Raw genomic sequence first — 7,123 nt, 5'->3', positions numbered from 1 at the left:
ACTACATCGACCTAATACGCCTACACCACTACATCTACCAAAGAACCCTACACCACTACATCGACCTAATACGCCTACACCACTACATCTACCAAAGAACCCTACACCACTACATCTACCTAATACACATACACCACTACATCGACCTCTTCAACCTCAGGAGGCTGAAGAAATTCGGCTTGTTACCAAAAGCACTCACAAACTTCTACAGATGCACAATCGAGATCATCCTGTCGGGCTGTATCACCGCCTGGTACGGCAACTGTTCCGCCCACAACTGTAAGGCTCTCCATAGGGTAGTGAGGTCTGCACAACGCATCACCGGGGGCAAACTACCTGCCCTCCAGGACATCTACACCACCCGATGTCACAGGAAGGCCATAAAGATCATCAAGGACAACAACCACCCGAGCCACTGCCTGTTCACCCCGCTATCATCCAGAAGGCGAGGTCAGTACAGGTGCATCAAAGCTGGGACCGAGAGACTGAAAAACAGCTTCTATCTCAAGGCCATCAGACTGTTAAACAGCCACCACTAACATTGAGTGGCTGCTGCCAACACACTGACTCAACTCCAGCCACTTTAATAATGGGAATTGAGGTAAAATATATCACTAGCCACTTTAAACAATGCTACTTAATATAATGTTTACATACCCTACATTATTTATCGCATATGTATACATATATACTGTACTCTATATCATCTACTGCATCTTTATGTAATACATGTATCACTAGCCACTTTAAACTATGCCACTTTGTTTACATACTCATCTCATATGTATATACTCTACTACTGCATCTTGCCTATGCCGCTCTGTACCATCACTCATTCATATATCTTTATGTACATATTATTTATCCCTTTACACTTATGTGTATAAGGTAGTAGTTTTGGAATTGTTAGCTAGATTACTCGTTGGTTATTACTGCATTGTCGGAACTAGAAGCACAAGCATTTCGCTACACTCGCATTAACATCTGCTAACCATGTGTATGTGACAAATAAAAATACAATTTGATTTGATTTGATTTTTAATACGCCTACACCACTACATCTATCCAATACCCCTACACCACTACATCTACCTAATACCCTTACACCACTACATCTATCCAATACCCCTACATCTCCTAATTCCCCTACACCACTGCATCTACCTAATACGCCTACACCACGACATAAACCTAAAAACTCTACACCACCACATCTATCTAATACCCCGACACCACTATATCTACCTAATACCCCTAACACACTATATCTACCTAATACTCTACACTACTACATCTACCTAAAAACTATATTTCTACATAATAGCCCTACATCTACCTAATGCTCTACACTACTACATCTACCTAATACCCTTACAGAACTACATCGACCTAATATCCCTACACTACTACATCTACCTAATACCCTTACAGAACTACATCGACCTAATATCCCTACACTACTACATCTACCTAATACCCTTACAGAACTACATCAACCTAATATCCCTACACCACTACATCTACCTAATACCCCTACACCACTACATCTACCTAAAAACCTTACACCACTACATCTACCGAATACCCCTACACCACTACATCTACCTAAAAACCCTACACCACTACATCTACCGAATACCCCTACACCACTACATCTACCTAATAACCCTACACCACTACATCTACCTAATACCCCTACACCACTACATCTACCTAATACCTCTACACCACTACATCTACCTAATACCCCTACACCCCTACATCTACCTAATTTCCCCAATACCACTACATCTACCTAATACCCCTACACCACTACATCGACCTAATACGCCTACACCACTACATCTACCTAATACCTCTACACCACTACATCTATCTAATACCCCTACACCCCTACATCTACCTAACACCTCTACACCACTATATCTACCTAATAACCCTACACCACTACATCTACCTAATACCCCTACACCCCTACATCTACCTAATACCCTTTCACCACTACATCTACCGAATACCCCTACACCCCTACATCTACCTAATAACCCTACACCACTACATCTACCGAATACCCTACACCACTACATCTACATAACACCTCTACACCACTACATCTACCTAATACCCCTACACCCCTACATCTACCTAATACCCTTACACCACTACATCTACATAACACCTCTACACCACTACATCTACCTAATACCCCTACACCACTACATCTACCTAATACCCCTACACCACTACATCTACCTAATACCCCTGCACCACTACATCTACATAACACCTCTACACCACTACATCTACCTAATACCCCTGCACCCCTACATCTACCTAACACCTCTACACCACTACATCTACCTAACACCTCTACACCACTACATCTACCTAATACCCCTACACCACTACATCTACCTAATACCCTTACACCACTACATCTACCGAATACCCTTACACCACTACATCTACCTAATACCCCTACACCCCTACATCTACCTAATACCCAATACACCACTATATCTACTGAATACCCCTACACCACTACATCTACCTAATAACCCTACACCACTACATCTACCTAATACCCCTACACCACTACATCTACCTAACACCTCTACACCACTACATCTACCTAATACCCCTTATCCACTATATCTACCTAATACCTCTACACCACTACATCTACCTAATACCCCTACACCCCTACATCTACCTAATTCCCCCAATACCACTACATCTACCTAATACCTCTACACCACTACATCTACCTAATACCCTTACAGAACTACATCTACCTAATGCTCTACACTACTACATCTACCTAATACCCTTACAGAACTACATCGACCTAATATCCCTACACTACTACATCTACCTAATACCCTTACAGAACTACATCGACCTAATATCCCTACACCACTACATCTACCTAATACCCCTACACCACTACATCTACCTAAAAACCTTACACCACTACATCTACCGAATACCCCTACACCACTACATCTACCTAAAAACCCTACACCACTACATCTACCGAATACCCCTACACCACTACATCTACCTAATAACCCTACACCACTACATCTACCTAATACCCCTACACCACTACATCTACCTAATACCTCTACACCACTACATCTACCTAATACCCCTACACCCCTACATCTACCTAATTTCCCCAATACCACTACATCTACCTAATACCCCTACACCACTACATCGACCTAATACGCCTACACCACTACATCTACCTAATACCTCTACACCACTACATCTATCTAATACCCCTACACCCCTACATCTACCTAACACCTCTACACCACTATATCTACCTAATAACCCTACACCACTACATCTACCTAATACCCCTACACCCCTACATCTACCTAATACCCTTTCACCACTACATCTACCGAATACCCCTACACCCCTACATCTACCTAATAACCCTACACCACTACATCTACCGAATACCCTACACCACTACATCTACATAACACCTCTACACCACTACATCTACCTAATACCCCTACACCCCTACATCTACCTAATACCCTTACACCACTACATCTACATAACACCTCTACACCACTACATCTACCTAATACCCCTACACCACTACATCTACCTAATACCCCTACACCACTACATCTACCTAATACCCCTGCACCACTACATCTACATAACACCTCTACACCACTACATCTACCTAATACCCCTGCACCCCTACATCTACCTAACACCTCTACACCACTACATCTACCTAACACCTCTACACCACTACATCTACCTAATACCCCTACACCACTACATCTACCTAATACCCTTACACCACTACATCTACCGAATACCCTTACACCACTACATCTACCTAATACCCCTACACCCCTACATCTACCTAATACCCAATACACCACTATATCTACTGAATACCCCTACACCACTACATCTACCTAATAACCCTACACCACTACATCTACCTAACACCTCTACACCACTACATCTACCTAATACCCCTTATCCACTACATCTACCTAATGCTCTACACTACTACATCTACCTAATACCCTTACAGAACTACATCGACCTAATATCCCTACACTACTACATCTACCTAATACCCTTACAGAACTACATCGACCTAATATCCCTACACTACTACATCTACCTAATACCCTTACAGAACTACATCAACCTAATATCCCTACACCACTACATCTACCTAATACCCATATACCACTATATCTACCTAATAACCCTACACCACTACATCTACCTAATACCCCTACACCACTACATCTACCTAATAACCCTACACCACTACATCTACCTAATACCCCTACACCACTACATCTACCTAACACCTCTACACCACTAAATCTACCTAATACCCCTTATCCACTATATCTACCTAATACCTCTACACCACTACATCTACCTAATACCCCTACACCCCTACATCTACCTAATTCCCCCAATACCACTACATCTACCTAATACCCCTACACCCCTACATCTACCTAACACCTCTACACCACTACATCTACCTAATACCCCTGAACCCCTACATCTACCTAATACCCTTTCACCACTACATCTACCGAATACCCCTACACCCCTACATCTACCTAATACCCCTACACCACTACATCTACCTAATAATCCTACACCACTACATCTACCGAATACCCCTACACCACTACATCTACATAACACCTCTACACCACTACATCTACCTAATACCCCTGAACCCCTACATCTACCTAATACCCTTACACCACTACATCTACATAACACCTCTACACCACTACATCTACCTAATACCCCTACACCCCTACATCTACCTAACACCTCTACACCACTACATATACCTAATACCCCTACACCCCTACATCTACCTAATACCCCTACACCACTACATCTACCTAATAACTCTACACCTCTACATCTACCTAATACGCCTGCACCACTACATCTACCTAATACCCTTACACCACTACATCTACCTAATACTCTAAACCACTACATCTACCGAATACCCTTACACCACTACATCTACCTAATACCCAATACACCACTACATCTACCTAATACCCCTACACCCCTACATCTACCTAATACCCAATACACCACTATATCTACCTAATACCCCTACACCACTACATCTACCTAATACCCTTACACCACTACATCTACCTAATACCCCTACACCACTATATCTACCTAATACCCCTACACCCCTACATCTACCTAATACCCAATACACCACTATATCTACCTAATACCCCTACACTACTACATCTACCTAATATCTCTAAACCAACATCATCCCTTCCTCTTTTCCCACCTGATAATGACAGGTCAGTATCACCAGCAGCAGAAGGGGATGTTGGACACATAAGGTAGAACAGGCTGTGTGACCATCCCTCCGTGCTGCTGAGTTATCATCCCAGCTTTTGAGGCATTGAAGTATTTGCAGCATCAACCAAGAGGGGATTGGGTGAAAACTGCCGTCTCAAGCCATTTGTGAAAAACCCTATTTATGTGCTAGTCGTCGTTGTTACTGGGTAAATGATACCTGTATTGCCAGGCCCTGAGGCAGTCGGCCCAAACTGGACCTCAGACTTGCCATACCCAAAAGCTACAAGCTGCTCAGCTGTCTCAACAACACACACATTAACCTTTTTTGTTATATTTCTGTGGAGGATCGCCCACTTTGAAGTGCTTCCATTTAACCTTCATTTAACTTTTGTGTTGTGCGCTCCCCGGTGCTTCGTTTCTGACAGTGGAAGCCTTTAGAACTGTTGAAAATGCCTCGGGGCAATCGATGGCATATTCCTCTGCACATCTGTCTCCTCTGCGGCGCCAGGTTCCAACTCGGAACTGGAAGCATCACATTATTCTGCTGTTGGTCGACACGCCTGATCCTTTTATTAATCTCAATCCTGTTCGTGAGTCGAACTGTTGAGGACTTTCCTCTTTCAATAGGATGTTGACTGCATGCCTGGGGTTCACCTACATTTGAACAGATTTGGTTCACATTTGGTTTACTTGCTAATTCCCCTGCATTAAATGCAAATGCTTACAATGTTATTTGTTTGCTTGATCAGGTTTTGTGCATCATGTGCTCCCTACTAGTATTAACTACCAAGTGTGCATTTTAATTTGGCTAAACTTCCAAGTGAAAAAGGGAATAATTAATTAAAGGTGATAGGTGTATTTGGAGCCGTTTGATAGCCCTCTAGAGACTACATGACAAAAGCACTCAAAATCACATTGCGGTCTGCACATTACACTGTGTATAACACAACACAGACCATATGTTCTCAGCAAACCATTATTTCCTTATCATGATCATTATGCTTTTCAAGAAGATCCTTGGTAATACTGTACAACCCAAGAAGATCCCTGGTAATGTTATATAACCCAAGAAGATCCCTGTTAATACTATATAACCCAAGAAGATCCCTGGTAATGCTGTATAACCAAAGAAGATCCGTGGTAATACTATATAACCCAAGAAGATCCCTGGTAATACTATATAACCCAAGAAGATCCCTGGTAATGCTGTATAACCAAAGAAGATGCCTGGTAATACTATATAAACCAAGAAGTTCCCTGGTAATGCTATGTAACCCAAGAATATCCCTGGTATTGCTATATAACCAAAGAAGATCCCTGGTAATACTGTATAACCCAAGAAGATCCCTGGTCATGCAATGTAACCCAAGAAGATCCATGGTAATACTGTATAACACAAGATGATTCCTGGTAATACTGTATAACACAAGAAGATCCCTGGTAATACTGTATAACCCAAGAAGATCCCTGGTAATACTGTATAACCCAAGAAAATCCCTGGTAATATTATATAACCCAAGATGATCCCTGGTAATACTGTATAACCCAAGAAGATCCCTGGTAATACTGTATAACCCAAGAAAATCCCTGGTAATACTGTATAACCCAAGAATATCCCTGGTAATACTGTATAACCCAAGATGATTCCTGGTAATACTGTATAACCCAAGAAGATCCCTGGTAATGCTATATAACCCAAGAAGATCCCTGGTAATGCTATGTAACCCAAGAAGATCCCTGGTATTGCTATATAACCCAA

The sequence above is a fragment of the Oncorhynchus kisutch genome, linkage group LG9, assembly GCF_002021735.2.
Source record: "Oncorhynchus kisutch isolate 150728-3 linkage group LG9, Okis_V2, whole genome shotgun sequence".
Classification (NCBI taxonomy): Eukaryota; Metazoa; Chordata; class Actinopteri; order Salmoniformes; family Salmonidae; genus Oncorhynchus; species Oncorhynchus kisutch.
Note: the sequence above shows the minus strand (reverse complement) of the source record.